The sequence below is a fragment of the Diceros bicornis genome, chromosome 23, assembly GCF_020826845.1.
Source record: "Diceros bicornis minor isolate mBicDic1 chromosome 23, mDicBic1.mat.cur, whole genome shotgun sequence".
NCBI classification, from domain to species: domain Eukaryota; kingdom Metazoa; phylum Chordata; class Mammalia; order Perissodactyla; family Rhinocerotidae; genus Diceros; species Diceros bicornis.
The window spans coordinates 22,776,485-22,798,946 of NC_080762.1; the positions used below are offsets into that span (position 1 = coordinate 22,776,485).

General features: G+C 36.7%; 1 long non-coding RNA gene across 2 annotated transcripts in view; it reads left to right on the plus strand.

Moving 5' to 3' along the window:
* The window catches only part of LOC131420442 (uncharacterized), a 253,162-nt gene that overhangs the window by 201,321 nt on the left and 29,379 nt on the right, over positions 1-22,462 (plus strand). For both annotated transcript variants that reach the window (XR_009223533.1, XR_009223534.1), the window contains exon 2: positions 21,298-21,444. This is a non-coding gene — a long non-coding RNA (uncharacterized LOC131420442). The remainder of the gene's footprint in view (positions 1-21,297; positions 21,445-22,462) is intronic.

Sequence of the window (22,462 nt, forward strand, 5' to 3'; positions counted from 1 at the left end):
TATGATAGCATATCCTGAAACATACACCTACGCAGTGAGAACTTACATTGAGATTTCCCATGGCCTCGCTCCAAGCAGATAGCTTTACATCAGTGATCCCATGAAATGCATAGGAGGTCTCTGCAAAAACACATCCCCACAAACTTTCACCTACAGGTAACAGTAACAGACCTCTTTTTTTTTTCTAAATCTTTAGAGGCTTCCTCCAAATGCTTCCACCCTCCCTGTCCTTTTTGTTGTGAGTCTATTTCAGAGGTATGTCTTTCCTCTCTGCCCCTCTATCTTTTTATCCACAGAAAAACGTATATACTGAGGGACTAAATTTAAACTTTTAAATTCAAATTCAGTCAATGCTAAGCTTGATTTTTGTTCAAACATTTATCTTGGATGGCATAATATTTAACACCTCAGATCCAAGTTTTCTTTTGCATTTAAAAAGGATAACACCTATCATAGAGTGTTGAGAGAATTAAAGGAAACACAACATTTGTAAAGCACTTAGCAGAGTGCCTGACAAATGGCACTCATGTCATGTAGGATAGTTTTATTACAACTGCTATTGCAAATATTACCAGGCAGTTCAAGTCAAATAATTAGGAAAACTTCAGTTTACCATACTTAGGTATAGTTTGAACTGGTATCCTTAAGAGAGAACACTTTTCATTTCCATTTGGAGATTAACATTGGTTTGGGTTTGCTCGAAATGAGTGACATATTATACTTCTCCAAGTAGTGAAAACACTTGTAAAAACAAAACTGTAATAGGTTAATTTGAACCAGTTTTCTAATTCCCATGAGTACTTTATTATGTTTTTATTTCTCATAATTGTGTGGTCATAGAAAGAACAATTTAAGTGTTAACCAAATTAATGATACTCATAAAAATTGTTAATTTGATGATGCACTGATTTTATAATTAATGGTTTTTAATAAAATAGTCTCTAATGGATAGTAACTCAGTGCTCATAATTTTATAAAAATAATGATTTCAAATCATGTGGTTCCCTTTAACTCAAAATAGTTTTGTGGAATACATGTTGCATATATGTTTGGATGTGCAACAAAGAAAGTGTTGATTCCTTGTCTATAACCAATCATATTAATAAACGTTAAAGAAAAAATGAAACTACTTGTATCATATTTTTATTCCACTTCCTATATGAAAAAGAATGGTCTTCATAGTAGAAAGTGGAAAATAGCATTAATAAGAAGGAATGGAAGTCTTTAAAGATAAGATATTAAAGAGAATAGGCTGTTGGACTAAAATGTCATCTCTGAACAGAACAAATGATGTTGTGGTAAATTACTTAGGTCTCAAGGAAATTCACAGATGAGATAACTGGACCACTGCTAAGAATCTCTAAGGAAAGTACAGAACAAGAAAATTACTATAAATCTTGAAGATGAGCAAATATAATAGGAATTTTTCACCATGAAATTGAAATAAACACTAGTTTTTTTCTACAACATTGTATTCAGAGTATAGTTGTTCAATTCTTAAAAGAAAAAACTACATAGATTCGCTAAGGACAAATCACTATTTACTAGTCATTTTTTCTTTTTTTAAAATAAGACAAAAGCTGGTCACTCTTTTGATAGAAATTCTATCATATTGTTTCATATTATCTCTAAATTTTAGCATGGAATTTAAAAACTCTTGCTGTAGCTTTATGAATAACATAAAATATTATATTCTTAGTAATAATGCAGTTTAGAATATTTGTATAGTTTTGAATAGTAATAATCAAAATGATAATTAATGAGTCAATCAATTTAGCTAATGGAGGATCTGTCTACAAATCTGTTTCATTCAGTAGCTTATTTAAATTTTTTTTATCAAAGTAATATCTAAATGTTTAAAAATCTCATAGTACAGAGTAGTTTCTACTTAAAAGAAATAGTTCCTACCCTATCTTTTCCCACCCCAATCTCACTCCCCAGAAGCAACCATTTGTGATTTCTGTGCTTAGATAAACTTAGTTTATCTCCATATAAATGATATATTCATAGTACTATTTCTCAATTTATCAACAGTAGGCATTATTTATTGCTCGTGATAATGACTTTAAAGATTTAGCTTACTTAAAAATCTGCTTCATTCCCACCTCTTCTCGATAAAGTTATAGCACCACTCTTCCTTTTATGTTTTTAAAGAATATACTGTAAACCAGGGATGGCAAACTATGGCCTATAAGCCAAATCCACTTGCCACTTTTATATGTAAACAAAGTTTTCTTGAAACACAGCCATATCCCTCTCTTCATGGTGGTCTGTGGTTGCTTTTGTACTACAACAGCACACTTGAGTAGCTGCAGCAGAGAGCATATGACCTACAAAGTCTCAAATATTCACTATGCCCTCTAAAGAAATATTTTTTCCAACCCTTGGTTTAAACTTCTGGTTGGTTGGTTTGTCTTTTAACCATAGACAGTACCTGCTGAACCTCCTTATTGTTAGATAAGTGTATCAATGCCTATAATCCTTCCTTCACTCCTCATCCTTCTTATACCCACCAACTTGTATGAGCCATACTTTGACTTTTACATTGTCACAGTTGATGGCGTTTAAATTCTATTCCGCCGTTGTGACAAAGCTTCCATGCTTTATCCATGAATTGAGCCTAAAATTTGACAATCAATTAAGTCTTCTCATTTTTATGATTATAGTAATATCATAATGTGCTTAGTGCCCCATGCATACCCCAGTAGTTTACTTCCATTAGATATCTACTCTACCAATCATGACAGTGGATTCTCCTTTATGACATTCCAACAGCTGGTCAAATATGACATTTACTTTTAAATTTGGTCCATGATTGTGGTAGGCAGAATTTTAAGATGGTGCCCAAGATCCCCACTTCCTGGAGTACAGAACTTGCATAATCCCCACAACATGAATATGATGGATTTCAGTTCTGTGATTAACTTATGTAATATGACACAGTTGACTTTAAGAAAGAGATTATCTGCATGAGCCTGACTTCAACACATGAGCCCTTTAAATCTGCAAATTAATTTCAGATACAGGGGAAGAAGAGCAAAAAGTCAGAATCCTGCTAACTTGGAAAAAAGTAAACAGCTATGGTGTGAAATGCCTTGAAGGGGAGTATCTTCTAGTAACTGAGAACAATCCCCTGCTGACAGCTAGCAAGAAAACAGGAACCTCAGTCCTACCGACACAAGGAAACAAATCCAGCCAAAACCCTGACGGAGCTCAGAAGGGAATTCTTCCCTGTGGCCTTCAGATAAGAACTTAGTCCTGCCAACGCCGGACACCTTAATATGATCCTTGTGAGACCCTGAGCAGAGAACCCAGTCATGCTATGCCAGATTTCTGACCTAGTGGCTGTGAGATAGTAAATGGTGAGCAAGTAAGTTGTTATTGTTTTAAGCAACTAAATTTGTAGCAATTTGTTACACAGCAATAGAAAATGAATATAACATCTATCAACTGAATTTTAAGAGTCAAAAAAAATCCCTGAAGATAGTCAGGATTTTTTTCTTCATCTTTTTGAGTTGGTTTTGAAAGATATCCACAAATACTTAGATACTTCTTCTGTAAAATGAGGCATTTATTTCCTCTCCTCTTGAATATGAGCTGATGTTAGTGATTTGCTTTTCATGAATAGAGTATATATAGCATAAGTGACATTGTGTGACCTCCCAGACTAGGTTGAAAAAGTGATAGATGCCAAAAATTTGAAGCCACCTAGAAGTCTTTCAGTAGGATAATGGATAAACAAATTGTTCCGGATTTATACTATGAAATATTATTTAGTGGTCAAAAGAAACATATTAATCCATACAACAACATGGATGAAACTTAAACGCATATTTCTAAGTGAAAGAAATTGGTCCTATAAGACTGAATGCTATATGATTGCATTTATATGATATTCTGGAAGATGGAAAACTATAGAGATGGTGCCAGGCCTTAGAGAGGGTAGGGGGTTGACAAGGACTAAGTGAGGGACACAAGATTTTATAGAGCTGAGAAACTATTCCATATGATACTGTTTGACACTATCCATCTGTCAAACCCTGTAGAACTTCACATCATAAAGAGTAAACATTAATATATGCAAATTTAAAAAATCAACCAGGAAAGCAAGGGATCCTAGGATGGACTGCAGACAGAAGAATCTGCAGTGACAAAAGAATCTAACTGTATTACCAATGCGCGATGTAACCTCACTGAAGAGGGTGGAGAAAAGGAGGCGTTGACCTACATAACTTTGGAAATGACGGAAAAACCTAGGACCAAAGACAGAAGAACTGTATGTAAGCATTGTATTCTAGTTGGTAAAATTGTTCCTCCTAGGAGCACAGGTTAACAAATCTGAAACCATTGTACATGCATACTGGATTAAACAATAAGTAAATAGATGGCAGATGGTGGGAGTCAGGTTTTTCACCATTGGAGTGGGAAGTTATAGATAAGCAAGAGGGAAACGCTAGAATGAACCACGACGTACTTGATTAGAATTAGAGATACTAGTTTGGACTCAGGTTTAGCTTAATATAAATACTGATGGGTATATGAAGATGTAATTAGAGATATGTATATGTACGTTGGTTAGTATATATACACGTATTTCCTCACTCTATGTGCTGAGAGGACCTAAAAGCAATGAGCATACCCAGTGTCCAGATCTTAGTTTCTCCAATAAAAGTAAGCAAGCCCCCTTTGACAAATGGCTGATTCTAGGGCTGGGTCAGGAAATATACAAGATGAGCCTAGAGCATTTTGTAGTGTCAGAGGGGACGCAAAGTCAAATGAAAGAACTCCTAATGGTCAAAGCTGAAATAATTTGAGCAACAGAATAAATAGTGGAGTACTGAATTAGAATTTAAAGTGTAAAATAAATATCCCTGAGTCCAGACTGATATGATTGAAAATTAAATGGGAGAGAACAAACAAATCTTCCATAGTGAAGAATTCCAAATAGTTTAAATAGTTGCTGATTCCTCAAGGAGGTAGAGCATAACTCTTCAGCCCTCAAGTGTGGGCTCTGCCTAGTGACTTACTTCCAAATAATATAGTACAGAAAGAAGAGAAATAAAATAACTTCACAGTAGAGCAAGCTGGCACACACTAGCTTAGCCAGGTGAACGAGGCTAACCTCATCAGTGATAAGTCAAATTCCCTCGCTATGTTGCATTAAGAATGGTTCTTCAATTCAAAGACCTTCCTCCCCAAACAAACATAATATTTTCCATGATATACTTACCAGGATAAAAACATCAGCTAAACTCAAATTGAAGGACATTCTACAAAATACCTGGCCAATAATCCTCAAAAGACATTAGGGAAAAATGAATGAAATCTGAATGAAGTGTGGAATTTAGTTACTAATAATGTATCGAAATTGATTGTTGAGTTATGACAAATGTATCAAGTGAATGCAAGATGTTAACAATAGGAGAAACTGGTTGCAAGGTATATGGGGCTTCTCTGTACTATCTTTGCAATGTTTATGTAAATCTAAATTCTGAAATAAAACATTTTTTGGAAAAAAAATGGTAAGAGTTTCTGCCTGACTCTTTCTCAGGACATGTGCTGTGGAAACTCTGAGCTAACATGGAAGTCTAGCTATCCCAAAGTCACTGTACTGGAAAAATCATATGGAGAGACCATATAGAGATAGAGAGAGATGCCCCAGGAGACCAAACTGTTTCAGCCCAGATGCTTGTCTTCCCAGTCTTTCAGACATGTAAGTGAGTGAGCTGTCAACTGAGTACAGTCCCAGCCTTTGAGCTACCCCAGTAGTAAGTAGAACAGAGATGAGCTGAGTCCTGCTCAGACTGCAGATTTGTGAGTAAAATAAGAGTTGCAGTTGTTTGAAGCCACTAAATTTTTTTCTTTTTTTTGGTGAGAAAGTTTCACCCCGAACTAACTTCTGTTGCCAATCTTCCTCTTTTTTTTTTTTTTTTTTTTTGCTTGAGGAAGTTTAGCCCTGAGCTAACATCTGTGCCAATTTTCCCCTATTTTGTTTGTGGGTCACTGCCACAGCATGGCTGAAGAGTGGTGTATGTCCACACCCGGGATCCAAACCCATGAACCCAGGCCACCAAAGCACAGCACACTAAACTTAAACACTAGGCAATGGGGCTGGCCCCCTCGAAGCCACTAAGTTTTGAGGTGGTTTGTCATGCAGCACTAGATACACAGATCACTCATATTTTCTAAGATTTTACAATGATACATCTAAAAAAGATTTCTTTAATTATTATTAATTTTGCTCAATTTTTGTCAAGCGCTTTTAGTTTGAACACATCTCCCTTAGTTCTGGAAATACTCTTGTTTTTTTTTTGTACATATATATATATACACATAATTTCTCTCCAATCTTCCTCTGTGCTCCCTCCTCAGAACTCTAATTAGTTCAACGTGAGTGTCTTAAATAGATACTGTATAATTGTTATCTCTTCTATCATATTTCCTGTGATTATGTGTTATTAATATACATTTGAGGAATTCCTTTGGTTTTATCTTCTTCTAACTTTATCTTCCTTATCTTTTGTCAGAAGTATTTTAAATTTTGTATAATTATTTCATTTTCTGTGATCTTTACTTTGACAAGTCATGCTATTCTTTTATTTTATGAATAATATATATATACATATATATGTATATGTATACACATATATACGTAAATCTTTCTAAAGATAAATTTGCCTTCCATTTCTTGCATTACCTCTGTTTCCTTTCATATTTTAAAATGATGCAGTAAAATGGTTGGCTAATACCACTCTGTTCAAAAATGAGTTCTATTAACAGGCAACTTTTGCAAAATGGCAAATAGAACTAGATGTCAGTCATTTGCCCGGACTGCCCTAAATGCCAGAATACACTAGTTGCTCCATTTCTCACTAGGCAGTTAAATTTATTTAGATAATAATTGTCCTTTGATTATTTTGTTGTATGCATCTGCTTGGGTAGTTAATGCCTGACTTCTCGATAAGAGATAGAGGAGGATGAATGCATATATAGGTATATAATTACTCTTTCTTTTTCAGACTGACTTCTCTCTCCAACCCTCCGCGGTTACTTGCCTTGTTGTCAGGGAACAGCTTAGTCCCTTCCATGGCTTCAGCCCCCTCTGAATTTCATCAGTCTATGTGTTTTCCAACTTCCAGAGGTGTTTCAGAAACCTTGCTGTGTTGATGTCTCACTTGCTGTTTGTGGTTGTAGGGTCATATCATTTTGATTCATTTAACATCATTTTAATGGATACCAAGGGATGGGAAATAAAAGAGTTCACTCTTAAATTAGAAGTTGAAAACTTTATTAATGATCTAGGAAAGGACATTAATGAGAAACAATTCAAATGTTCCTAGTGCATTAGTTCATTGAAAGGGAGAAATGAAGAATAAAGAGCCAAATTCTAAAGGCTAAAATGGTTGCTAGGTATTATTATTATTATTATTATTGAGTCTGCTATTATTATCATTACTATTATTATTCCAGGTACTCTGCTACAAGTTTTACTTATTTGTTTGGTCCATAAAACAATCTAACTACTTCTCACCATATCTTCTACAATCATCCTAGTCTAAATCACCATCATTTCTCACCTGGATTATTGCAAATGCCTAGTAAATGCTTCCATGCTTTCTCTATAATCCAATAACCACAGGGTTATCAAAGTGATCTTTTAAAAATAAAAAATGAATCATATCATTACCTCACTTAAAATACTCCAGATGGCTTGCTGATCCATTAAAATATAATCAAAATCTTATTATGAGCAATGAGCCCTACATAACCTGGTCTCTGACTAAATCTTGATTTCATCCCATATTTATCCTCTTCTCTATTCCCTATCCTCCAAATATGTTACCTTTTGCTCTAAAGATACATACTCTACCTTCTCAGAATTGTTGTGTTGGTCAGATTAGATCAATATAAATGCATGTTTTCTAAAATATTAAACAAGTAGCAGTTACATGCCTAGCTTAGAAGGGTTTTGCTATGTGTCTGTGTGTCAGCAGGTTGGTTTTTAGCAAGTCTGCCACCATATTTGAATTGTCCATGTCTGCATTTTCCTGAGAGCATATATTCATTGCACTTGAGGCTTATCAAGGAGATAACAACAGTTCAATAAATTAACCAAGTCATAAGGCAGCCTAGAGCTGTCTCCTGGTTTACTGTCTCATCAATCTAGCTGAGAATCTTCTGAAGAATACTTTCAAGGTATCAATAGAATAACAACTTCTCTGTAAAAGGAGAGAAATTATCATTAGCTAGGTCAGTAATCCAAAGGACTGGAAAGATAAGGAGGTTCAAGGGCCCAATTAAGCAGATTTAAGAGAACATGCCAATCTAGATGCTTCCTTACTGACTGCCTATTCAGGGAGATATAGAAGAGACTGAAGGAATATAAGTGAGTTCAAAGTTCTTGCATTTAGTTTCTTCATCACTCCAACCTTCCAACAGTTAAACTTTCCTATCTTTTGACTTGGTTTGTGCAAAATTCCAAGAAAAGAGCACCCCTTTGGATATTATGAGGCCATTGTATGGTTTATTCATTCCTGAAGATGTGGGTGAAAATGCCTTAGGAATTCACAGACCACGCTTCATCTAGTTTATACATATGCACACAGTACCCTCTGCAGAAGCACTTTCATTCCAATGCTTTTTAGTGAAACCCAGAGAGCAGAATCATTTAGTGGGATCGTGATTGTGGCTTCAGGTCATGTGCTGGCATTGCAAACTGCATTTCCCCATTTTCATCTAACTAGGTTGACACAAAGCATTGTTTTTAATGATCAGAATCAATCACTGTTATGAATATTTTATCATTACTTGCTTAGAAATAGTATATTTTCTACTTAACGACTAGGCCAGTGGTGATAATTGGTGTTTCAGTCTAGGTCCAGCCAGGAAAGTAGAAACCATTTAAAACAGAGAGAATTTAATGTAGCAAATTGATGATAGAAAAACTAATAAGTCAGAGTCTGGTGAGGCAACACAGAGATTAGCAATAACAAGAAACCTTTATCTTCACTCTTACAGGCTGAAAGGAATAGAGAGGAACAGATTTTATTGAAGTCCAGGAGCTGGAGTTACCCAATGGAAGTTGGAATAGTGACAAACTTTTTTTTTCTAATAGGAGATGGAGCAACAGAGAAAATACAGCTGTTGGAGATGCTGCCTGAGGCAGGAAGGTTTAGGAAGAAATACCCTAGCTTCCTTTTCTGCCATCCTCCAACTTCCTGCCAGTACGTTCGGTTGGGTAAACACAAGAAAAACCAGCTAAATAAGGAGGCTGGGAAACACACTTTGTAGAATTCAGTCCTCTGTGACACAGCTTAGCAGAGGAAGGCAGGGAACGGATCTGAGAGCAAGCAAGCTCCGGAGTGGCATAAGTAATTTTTCATATGGATCCAACAATCAAATGTATTTACTAAAAATTTAATTATATATCCATGCCAAAGTGGGCAGGTTCTTATAAAAAATAATTGTATTTTTTAAGAACTTTATTTGTTAAGTGGGAACTATAAACTGGAATCTTAGTAGGAAAATTTAACATTTAGTTTTATCACAAGGAGAATTATCCAAGGCAAGCAAAACAGTTGCAGTTATGAACCCATTCATTTTTATATGGAGCCCTTAGGACAGTATATTTATCTCAACTAATGTTAAGTCAGGTGTTAAAAACCTGATGTTTATAGAGCTCCTCCCACAATAGCAATCTTTGTTTTCGCCACTTGGTAGTCTCACTGTTCTTCCACGGATGTCATCTTGAAATGTACACTCTTTGCCACAGAGGGCACTTGGAGAGAGCAGCATAAGTCAATCCCAACTTTATGAAAAATTTTACGGCATATATCCACAAACATATGTTTGTTGTTATATCTAACAACAAAACAAACAAACTTTTTGGATTCTGCTAAACTGAAACCTTTATCATTAGAGAGAAATTAAAAAGAAAATTCCTTTTTGCTATTCATTATATATTGCTGCTTAAACTCCAAGCTTTTTGATGAAAGTATATGGATGTTTTGCCTCCGTGATGACAACTTACCAGATGTTTGAGTATATCCAGAAGTTCCTCTGAATATTTTTTAACCTTCATTGCTGCGTTTGCAGTGACACCAACACAGCTAACAAATGGAAATTACAGCTCGAATGACAATATGTAGCTAAGAACAAATGCAACTGCTTTTTTTGCTTTTGGTAATTTTCTAAGTTTTTACATCTATGGGTTATACTATAGTTATGCAGATGATTAAAAAAATGTAGATGAATAGAAGAATAAGCATCATTACCATTGTAATTAACCTTGAAGGAACAATACCACAAAGCCCATCCTTGACCCCCAAGCCTTGGCTTTCCATTTCTTTTGCCTTGGCTTCCTGGTAGGATCTCCTTTCATTCTCCCTTCCTTTGATCAAAGCGTTTTAGCTTTCTGGTTATTATTTATTGAGGCTCTAACACATGCTTTGCTCTGTGTTAAGCATAATCTTTAAAATAATCTTATGATGTAAGTAGTCTTTGTTTATCCATGCATTCATTCAATCATCTATCCAATGTTTATTCAGTGCCTACTCTGTGCTAAGTACTGAGAATCCTGATACTATTACCATTTTACAGGAAGGACATACAGATTTTAAAAGTTATTCCTATTTTAAAGAAGGGGAAACTGAGCTTTAGGAAGTTTAAGAAAGTTGCTCAAGATCACAAAATCTGGCACATGTAGCCCTAAGATTCCAGCATAAGAAATCTGACTTCAGTGTCAATAGTCTTAACTTGTATATGGTTCTGAGTCTCCTGTCTTTATGCTCTGTTTTCCCCTTTCTCAAGAAAGGCTTTAATTAACTTATTCACACTGAAGTGCGCCTGCCTGATAAGCATCAATATGTAGCGGACTGTGAGTATTGTTTTTTTCTTGCCTAGCAAGATTTCTTGTTCATTTTCTCTAGTTATAGGCCCTCTCCTTGGGTCACATAGATTGAACATACGACCAATGCCTGACCATCTCAGTCCATCATGGTAAACCATGGCCGTGGAGAATGTGTGTGACTCAAATCAAGTAAGTTAGATTACCTCTCTGGGATTAATTTATGGTTAATAAAAAAAAATCACTCTTTCTCTTTCTTGAATATTAATAGGGTGAGGTTGCTGGACATTGGGAAGACCTGTCTGCAAAAAAGAATGGGGCCAACCTGCAGAGACAATGAAAGATAAATGGATAGAGAGAAGACAGAGAGGGAAAAGAATGGAGACAGAGCAAAAGAGAGAATCTCTCTGAGGCTGGTTTAAGCAGTTCTTTCTTTTTCTTTTCTTTTTTCTCTTTTGTTCCATAAATTTCTAAAGAGTCTACAAGATAAAAAATTTCCTTTTCTTTGTTTATGGGACTTTTGGTTGAATCTCTCGTAACGCAAGGAATAATGACTAATTCTCCCTTCCAATATCCTTTATATTTGTGTAAGACATGACTTAAACAAATGCATCTCCAATGTGGGAAATCTTAGCATTGATAAGCTAATACTAAAGGTATACCTTGGTGCAGGAGGACTTGCCTCGTACCACATATCATACGCTTGTTGACTTGTTCCAACAGATTTCCTATTGTTCAGGTCTCCCTTACACCATAGAGTCTAATTCTCTGGCCCAGAAGCCTCACAATGGGGATCCTGGGCTGTTTTATTTGGCTAATATAATCTGTTGAACTGGAATGATTTTAGGTGAGCTAGGAACACTTTAGTTATTCACAGTTCCTACCATTACTATTTTTTTTTTACACCATGCCTGCATGACTTCTTCCTGGTTCTGAAAACATTTACATTTATAATTTCTGTGTTAGAAATTTCCGTGTGATCTCTTGCATCAAAAAAGTGATTAATTTCTTATTTATCAGTTTATAATCTGATAATTCCTATTACATGTCTGTCTCCTATGGAGGGAAGGAAACTTAAATTTCATCATAAAAATCAGCAAACCCGGGGCCGGCCCGGTGGCGCAAGCGATTAAGTGCGCGCACTCTGCTGCGGCGGCCTGGCGTTCGCTGGTTCGGATCCCAGGCGTGCACAGACGCACTGCTTGGCAAGCCATGCTGTGGCAGCATCTCATATAAAGTAGAGGAAGATGGGCATGGATGTTAGCCCAGGGCCAGTCTTCCTCAGCAAAAAAAGAGGGGGCTTGGCAGATGTTATCACATGGCTGATCTTCCTCACAAAAGAAAAAAAAATCAGCAAACCTGATTGGCCAGGAGAAATTACATATAAAATCCTATCAATTAGTGCTTATTTTTATAATTGTCAGGCATTCAATTGATAAGATTAAGCAACATGCTACTGATGCTGTGGATCACAGTCCCAAGGTCAAATCGTTTTCTCTGTTGATAAAACTTACTTGACAACCACTATAGAAAGGTGGTTTTAAAACTAATTGGATATTGGACATATAAATCTTAAAAGTCCAATAGTGTATTGGCTATGGAGGCAGGTGGGATGGGCGCTGACTTCTTTAGTTCAACAAAGTGATGGTTAGCTGCTTCAAGGAAGTAGAATGGAAATGAGTACTTGAGTTCATCCAGTCTGCATTCAGATGAATGCACCAAAAATGCCAAGGAAAATCGCATTTTAGGATACTGGTAAGAGTGTAATTAGAATGATAAATCATGAATTCTAAACTGGACTATGAGTGATGTTAAGTAAGACAAAACTTAATTGGTTGAGAAAAGTAAAATCATATGAATAAAAAGATAGATGGATGAATGAATGGATGGACGGAGTAATTAATCATCTAGAACAAATGCAGGCATTTGTCAATTGACATTATGTGTTATAAAAAAAATCTTGAGATTTTTGTAGCATAAGTTTGAGAGAAAACTAAGGATATTCTATCCTCTTGACTGTCAAGAATTCCTGTCTGTCGATGTCCTAAATATTCAATATAAACTCTTGGTCAAGAATATTTTCAAAACTTCCTATAGAAGAGCCCTTGAATATCTTATGATGTTTTTATAATGAGATTTAATTTCAGATCCCCTGCTTCTAGTCAGTTTTAAGTGGAAACACTTCCTAGATATGCTGCCTGTAGTGCAATAAGAATGATATATACCCATGGAGAGAAAACTGATGTTGATGGAGTCTAAATAGGTTGTTTGGTTTTTTTTTAATGGGACCATCTATTCCATTTATATGCAACTAATATCTATTAAGCTTATCATTTGCTATGTTCTCTGGTGGTTATTGGGAATAGAAAGCTTAATAGGTTGTGTCTGCTCTTTAGAAGCATAAAGTCTAGTAGGCGAGTCAGACATGTAAACAGTGTAACGACATAGGTATAAGGGGAGTGCACTGGGATCACAAAAATTGGAAAATCTGACTACCTACTGAATTGGAGAAGGTTCATAATGTGTAAGAAACATTTGTTCTGGGTCTTGATGGATAGGTCAACAAGGGAGAATATGAAGGATATGAGTATTGATCAGAAAATATTAACTTCTCTACCTCTCCCCCTTTGGGGGGAGCATATTTCTCCACCACATTGATATTGGGCTTGACTGTGCATATTGCTTTAGCCAGAGGAAGTTAGGGATCATGATGCGAGCAGAGTCCTTAAATGTGCTAGTGTGATCTAGTGTGGCCGCTTGTATTCAGTAATCTGCCAGAAGGAGAACATACTCTGGAGAGCTGCTGTCCAAGGAGAATGAAGAAACATACAGAGCTGACCTAATTCCAGCCTACAGCCCAGAGCCAAGCTCAGCAGATCCCAGCTGAGCCTAGCCTGAAACAGAGCTACCCCACACAAGGCATAAGAGGAAAACTAAAATGGGTGTTGCTGTAAGCCACTGCACTGGGTTATGAGGTAGTTTGTTATGCCTTATTATTATTGCCGCATAACCAAATAATACAGAGGGAAAGGCCTGCTCGGTAAGGGGAATACCAGGTGATAGATCATGGTTATAACTTTGCTATGATTAGGCACTGAGTGACTATAAGGGAAAAATAAGAGCTAACAGATATAGTTTGAGGCCCAAAAATGAAACTAAAGAGTTGGACCAAATTCCTTAGGTGATAGGATGTCATCAAAGTATTTTTCACGGAGGGAATGACATAATCATACTCCACAAAGTTAATCTTGCAACTTTATCTGGGAGGATATCTACGAGCAAACTCATGCATTCAACAGATATTAATGAGCACAACTATGTGCCAGACATTTGGAATATATTAGTGAACAAAAATAAGATCTCTGCTCTTACTTCTTAGTGGAGGGAAATAGACAATAAATAATAAACATAATAAACAATGTATATGGTATATTAGAAAGTGACAAGTGCTATGGAAAAATTAAGAAAAAGCAGAACATGGAAGAGAGGGCTGTCATTTTAAAAAGGTTAGATAGGATAGTTCTCATTGAGAAGGCAATATCATCTTGGAATTTGCAGTAATCAAGGATTCCTACAGATTGGCAGTTATCATGTAGCTATAAGCATCTAGCCAAAAATTCCACATAAATGACTCTATGATTAAGGGTATAAACTGTTCCTTAGAAAAAGCTTATGATTCACACAACTTTTAATGCATTAGATAGGAAGAAGATGTACAACGTCATGGCTCCCATAATAACAGCAATGTTGTCTTCGTCAATATGTACATTGCTCTATCCTGTGATGAAGTGGTTCATGAATAGGCAGTAACTGCTGCTGCTGGGCCATCTGGCATCTTGTGATGAAACATATTTTAAGCACCATGATGTGAGTCTTCACTGGTGAAAAACGGTGGTTTATGCTCATTGAGGCATACAGCAGAACCTTGGCAATCAATCTTGACTTGGCATTCTGGAAGGTAACTTTATGCTGGAGAATTCAAACATTGTGCCACGCCCTTCTCCAGGAAACAGTTGAACCAACTCGGTTATGGTTACAAGTTACATTTTATGTTAAGGAAGATAGCATGAAGTTAGTTGAATGGTACAAAGAAGATTTGAAGTCCTTTCTTTGCTTTACAGTGGACACAACGTGGATCACAAGTGTCTTAGTCTTTTGTTTTAAGTGGAACTATGCTGATAGCAGCTGTACAATATAGATACTGTGGTATAAGGTGCTACACAATTGTATTCATTCCTTAGTTTGCTCTCTGAAGTAGCATAGATTTGTGGAAATCTTTCTGCAAGACAATTCTTGGTAGTCGGCCTTGACATCTCCTTTTCCCTCACCCCACGTATGCTGCTCCGTCAAGCAACAAACTATTGCTGTTTCTCTTTGTGTTCTCAGACATCAGCCTAGTACACAACTGTTCTCATCTCAGAAACCTCCCAGCTCTCCTCACAGTGTACATTCTTGTACACCTACCACCCGTGCTCCGCATTGCAACCTGAATGATCTTTGAAAAATGCAAATTGGACTGTCATTGACCTGCTTAAATCTCTTCATCAGCTTCTCACTGCTGTTTTTTCTCTTTTTCTCATCTTTTATTTTAAATAAAAATTTTTCTCTTTCCAGATTTAGATGTTTCACATTCTCTTTCCAGTTTTTAAAAGTTATTCTTAAATTTTGAGACTACACATGTAACAGTTTATCTTTCAAATATGAGTTAAAAAGTCACTTCTTCAAAGAAAGTCTTGTCCTGACATAGGCCCTTATAGCACCCTGTTTTATTATTTCATAGAACTTACTATGACATACATAAAATTGATTATGTAATTATTTTATTTCATGTCTGTCTCCTTTCCTCCACCTCCACCCTACAGCCAATAAAGGTGGTAGGCACCGAGGGCAGGGATTCTATCAAGTTCTCACCAAGTCCTTGGTGCTAATCATAATGCCCAGCATTTAACAGACATTTCTGGAATGAGTGGATGTATAAATGAATGAATGAATGAAATGATCAATCAATCAGGATATCATTCATATGCCATACTGTAGTTTACCACTAAAAGTGAGCATAAAACAGATAAGAAAATCCTAGCAGAGATGTTTCATTATGTAAAGCAAAAGTTGTATAGAGATATCTTTCATATACTGGAAAGGTTATAACATACAATTCAAACTGCAAGTAATTCTCTTCCAGAAAGAAAGAAAAAAGGAAAGAGAGACAGACACAGAGAAAAGAAAAGAAAAGAATTCAGGGAAGTCTATGCACCCCATCTCAACACACAGTAACGCAGAACAGACACTGAGCCGAGAAAAAGACTTCTAAAGTTGTAGGACATGACAAAACATTTTGATATACTAACTAATGTTTTTGTTCTAAGTTATACCCCTTCCCTTTTTTAATCTCATGGCCTTTTCTCCAAGAAAACCAAACTGTGCAGTTGAGGAATTTGAAGTATCTTGGCTCTGGGCATGGCCAACCCTGACAAATACAGGACGTTGGTGACAACTGGAGGACTTAAGTTCAGGTGCATGCCTGAGAAACAGATCCTATAATCTCTCTCCCATTCCTCAAGTGAGTTTGAGGGGAAGAGAAGTGAAAGAAACTCCAGATAAATGTTAGTGGTTCTGCAAATGGAAACCGTGTTCTCTTCCCAACTGGATTTTGGAAATAATATTCTCAAGAAAGTGTCTACCGCCATGGTAGGGTTAGAGAGACGAGATAGGTCATGGAGGCATGTCTGGGCAGAGAAGGCCGAGGAAGCCCCACCAAGTCTGCATGACCCTGGAGTGCCATGAGAAAGCAAACGTGGAGGGGGTGTGTGGCCAGGCTGGGCGAGACGCAGATGCAGATGCCCACTTTACATCCATGGGAACACAGGCTTCTTAGCAGAAGTTAGCATTAAGACCACACCCAAGGGCCAGATAGGGGAAGTTATAGCTCAGTAGATGCTCCTGTGATAGAGAGTGGCAGCCACAAAGCCAATACCTGCCCCATGACATGACAGTATGTAAATGCCCGGAATGTTCCCCTAGGATAAGACACAGAGAGCGGGAAGTCTGAAATTGAGTGAATTTAAGCCTGAAATGTTTGATGATACTCTAGGGTGGATGAGTCTACCTAGAGTTGAAAAAATTAAGTTTTCTGCCGCCAAATATAGTAATAGTTCAAAGTAAAGATTCAGTTAAGTTAAAAAAAAAAAAAAAAGATAGTTATATTTTTGCACACCTGAGTTTGTGGTGTAGGAAAATTCCTACTCGTTCCATGAGGAAATATGTAGCAGTAACCAGCTCTTTACAGATTTTGTAAACCAGCTGTCTACCCAAGTAGCTGGCATTTATTTCACTAAAAAGAGAAAAAACATAAATTTTATTTATGGCACTGATACTTCCTAGAAGGAAATTCTGTTCCCTGATAAAAGTATTTTCCTGCAAAAAATACTTAGTTCCCCCTAATATCTTCCTTCAAGAATTATGGAAAGGAGGCAAACTTTCATTTACCAAAGATAAATACCTATATTTGTAATGCTACAAGACATCTTTTAAGGACAACCCCCCCAATAATTCAGACACACAAAATCCAGCCCTGTCCTATGCGTGGCATTCTCCCTGGTCACCATCATGAGTGAGTCTGAGCTTTGGGAAATTTTCCCCCTTCCACCGTGTGGAAGATTGTTCCCTGTACTAAGAGGGCGGTCTCGAGTTTCCTTGTTCCTCTGACTCCCACCTCTGCCTCTCTCCAGGTCCCCCTTGGAGATGGAGTATTGCACATAATTTAAGGCCTGAGATCTAGGCAGCAGCAACCTCCCCCTCCATACTCCTATGGCGCCCCAAGCTTCTCAAGTCTGACCCAATAGCAGCATTCCTAAGCTACCACTTGGGGAGCTGCTCCCTGCCTCTGCTGTTGTTCTTTTCTACCATTTTGAAGGATAGAGGATCATTCTTCACAAATTACCCTATGGGTCACATTAATTTCCCAGGGCCATTCTCTGCCAGCACTTCTGCACAGCTGCAATTCTTGTCTCTGGAAGGCACCAGAAAGAGTAGCTCTCAACTCATTGCATGTTTTGGGTTTACCGGGAAGTTCCAGTTTCCGTTGAGGGTTCTAGTGTGCTTCCCTGCATTTCTGGACTCTATCCTTAAGCATCATATGGACACCAATTCCTTTTTTGTTTGTTTGTTTTCCTTTTAATAGTTGCTGTAGAAGAGACTAAGGTAAGCTTTCTAAATTTGCCCTAGATTTGGCTGATACTGAATGAGGATTCCAAAAGTCTCATTTCTCTCATAAGTCAATAAAGTGTCAACATTACCACCCAGAAATGAAAAAATTAGTTTTTAGGACAATGGTACCATTTTTAGAGTATTTGGGCATTTACTAAAAATAATACACGTTGGTTCAGTTGATATTTCTACATAGCTTTTAGTGAATTCTACATTTTTAAGAGTTCATTTAGACTCTCTGGTTTGAGGTTGTTTTAGAAATAATAAAGAGTGGCTCTCGACTTTGTATCCCAGTCAACTAAAGTAATTCATGCAATGAGCACGCGTGCAATAAGATGCTACGTAGTATTTCAATTGCTTGGATGATGCATGATGTCTCTTTTCTTCAAAAATCTGTAGAAATTGTGTTGTTGCAAATAATATATTGAGAAGACGACTGAAGCTGTTTTATACCCTTCTTTTTCAAACTATATAGTTATTCTCTCTCACTCAATCTCTCTCTTTCTCCACATATAAATAAATGTGTGTATATATGTATATATGTGTATATATGCATATATAAAAATACATATATAAAATTTTCCTGAGATGACAAAATAAGATTTTCTTCTATTTTCCTGGGAAAATATTCTTCTGAAATATACTTGTCAGCAGTTTTCTTATGCTATATTTTCTTTATTTTTGGTGCTGAATTTGGTTTTAATCCCCTTTAGATCTCTAATTGGCTTCAAAATAGTGTGAATAAATTCTACTTGAGTTAGTTTCCTTCACATACTGAGGTAATGTCTTATTTCTTCCTTTAAAACTTGGGCAGGAAGACTTGATAACAATATTATCTATTTAGCCATTCAAGTGCCTGAGGAGGGAATGAAAAGCGCCAAGGCCATGAGCTTCTGCCATTCGGGACGTCAGTCTCTGTGTGGTTTCTCTCTGTATTTGTTGCAGACTCTTTTTCAAGGGCCACTTTTGCTGAAGACGGAGCATGTCCTTTCTCGATGGTGAGGGTGCTCCTCAGGTATCCTTCCTTGTCTAGGGTAAGTCAGTCATTCTGAAGAAATGTCAGGGAGAGAAGAAAGCTTTTTGTTTGATATGGCTACTGCAGCTGCTAGTAGAATCAATTGTAAGAAATTGTTCCTTGACTTTCCTTCTTTCCTTCCTTCCTTCTTTCCTCCCTTCTTCCTTCCCTTCCTTCCTTCCTTCCTTTTTCTTTCTCTCCCCTCTCCTCCATCTTCTCTTTTCTCTCCTCCATCTTCTCTTTTCTCTCCTCCCTTCTCTCGCTCTTTCTTTTTTATCTCAGCTACTCATCCCTAACTTTTTCAGGTCAGGGGCTTCCTTCAGTGGATGGAAGGAACAGTGGACATAAACTGGGCCCCTATGAGAAAGCCAAGTTTCAAGATAAAAGAAATAGTGATATATAAACGTATACTTTCTTTCCAGCTCCCTGGCTGTAGCTGTGGAGTTCTGATGAGCAGTAGTGAAAGGGCTCTAAATGGAGCATTTCCCAGCTTTCCCATGTTGTACCAATCCTCTGACACTCACATTAAGCTGTATTAGTGGAATCTCGCTGTTTTTTCTTTTAATTATCCCTTCAAGGAAAAAGATTAGGCATCAACTCTGGGGGTCTTTTTCCAGTTTATCTAAATTGCTTTGAATCTGGAGAATTATCTTCCAAGTTTGTTGTCTGGGGCTATGTTGTTCCTTGGTCTCAATAATGAGGATATTTTCTTCAAAAGTTTTTCGGATTTTTTTAGGATATATCATCGAGTTTTGGGAAGACCATTTGCAAACTTGTACTTTTCCCAACTTCCCTGAATGTAAACTAAAATTTTTTAATTGTATCTTAACTCATATTTTTATAATAATAGTCCTTTCTAGATGGTGCTTGAAATGAGACAGCTCTGAGTTTTAAATCCCATTTAAGCCACGTGTATCAAGTGGTCTTGAGCAAGTTCTCAACTTAATGAACCTAAGTTTTCTCAAATATAAAAATGGAGGTAATTTGGAAAAGTTGTTTTGAAGATTAGATACAACATATATACGACATGTAGGGTGGTATCTAATATAAAAAAGGTACATAAACAAATAAATACATTATTTGAAGCTACTTGTCTAAACTAGTTATAATTTTTAAGTTCCATTTTAAGCCATTGAGTATTTGGATATCATGATTTTTTTTTTTCCTGAAGAAGATTCACCCTGAGCTAACATCTGCTGATAATCTTCCTCTTTTTTTGTATGTGAGCTGCCACCGCGGAATGGCCACTGACGGATGAGCGGTGTAGGTCTGCGCCCAGGAACCAAACCCGGACCGCTGAAGTGGAGAGCATCAAACTTAACCACTAGGCCACTGGGGCTGGCCCTCACGATTTTTTCAAAAGTAGAATATTCTGTTTGTAAATGGTTGATACATGTTCTCAATAACCATATTGGATAGTGCTATATGAGTACAGTGGGAACTGCTTTTCTAACGTCTTCTAAGGACACCATACTTCCTTCTTCTTAAAAGAAGGCTTCTGTGAAAATTAATCAAAAGGTTATTCTCAACTATTTCTCATGCTTTTCCTTTCCTTCTACATTCTTTCATTGCCATACTGAATGAAAAAGTCTATGATAATCCCCGTGACTGTTCTCTCGCTTTTATATTGTAAATAATCATTCTGTATATTCAGCAATTCAAATAGGCAGGAATAATTATAAGGTATACTATAGAAATAAATCACTTTTTTGAGAAAAGGAGTTGAAAGAGAATCATCACTTTAATCCTGTAACTTGAGATTTGTATACTATAAAATTTCTACTTGATGTGCATTCTACATATCATGAGGGCACGCTAAAATAAAGTAATATTTTAGAAACCTTTTTTAACACAAGGTTTAAGTTTCTTTTGATTATTATTTTAATGGAAATAGGAAAGCCTCATTCTTGTTCTGGATGCTACCAAGTAGATTCTTCTGCATATTTATGTTTTCCAGGAAGAGGTTGAACAGTTTCATTCCAACTTTAACCAAGAAAAGGCTAAACCACAAACTTGAAGCAGTTTATCTGATAATATATATTCTTTTCTTAAACAAAGGCTTTGTTTTATGGGTCCATGTTACTTTTGACCAAGGTCCATCAAGAGAAATAGTTATATTTTCATAAAGTAGCCAAGCTACATGAACTGTTCATATACCTCCTGCTGTCTCGTGTGTGCAGAAAGGTTATTTTGCCATTGCCTCTGGAGAATTCATAATTTGGTTTTACAGTGAAACAGCCTGAGAAATGGCACTCTCCCAGGAGCTGACTGAGCCGGCCACTGCCTAGGAGAGGAAGTCATAGTCTAAGTCTGGAAGGAACTGAAAGGAGACAAGCAGTGTGCCGACTCTTGTGTCAACCAATGAATGTCAATTAAGGTAAGATGACCTTATTTAGCACTTTTTGCTTTTGACCAAATCTTCATAGGCCTTATTTCAAACCCATAGCATGAGGTGAGACAGAGGCCCTTCTGTGATCTTTGTAGTTCCTAACTTGCTTTCACAGGTCAGGGAACATGAAGGGTGAAGGAGAACAAGGATTCAACAGTCTGTTGACCTAGCTCTATGGTTACATTGTTACTACTTCTTTTTCTGTTCTGATAAGCAAATAGCTTATAATTATAAGCCTATAATTTATCATAAAATGTGAAAGCCACAGGTGGCTTTCATGTCTGTTTTTCATAGACAAATCTCATGAAATGTCTGTGAGATTTTTATCTCAAGGCTCAGAGGTGGAATAGAGTAATGGTCAAGAGAAAAAATTAAATTAAATCTGACAGTCTGAGTTCAAATTCCAGCTCTCCCTCTTATTAGCTGTGTGACCATTGACAAGTTACTCAATTCCTCTGTTCCTATATTTTTTTTGCCTAAAAATGAGGGGTAAAATATAGTGCTTAACACATAAGATTGTTGCAAGGCTTAAGTCAGCTAATGTATTTTAAGTACTTAGTTTCACAGGTAATACTCAATAAATGTCATTTATTATAATTATTATTAATTAAAATACTTCAAAATTGACTAAATGGCATTTATATTTGAGTGTCCATCTTCAAAATAGAATCTAAGTTCTTAACTCATAGTATATGACTGTTATGAGAGGTTCGGGGATTCGATCGGAGACGTAAAAGACACTTTCCACTCCAAACAAATGGACTGAAGGTATATTTTATTATATAGAGGATAGTAAAGGCGACAGTCTGCACACAGATCCAAATAGGTCAAATATTAAGAGGGAAAAAAAACATCAGCCCGACTGGAAAGGGAAAGCACCCACATCGGCTGAAGAGAAATGACACAAATCAACCAGAAAGAGAAACACCAGGTTGACCAAGAAGAGAATATATCAAATCAATTACTTCATATCAAATCAATTACTTCACATCAAATCAGTTACTCA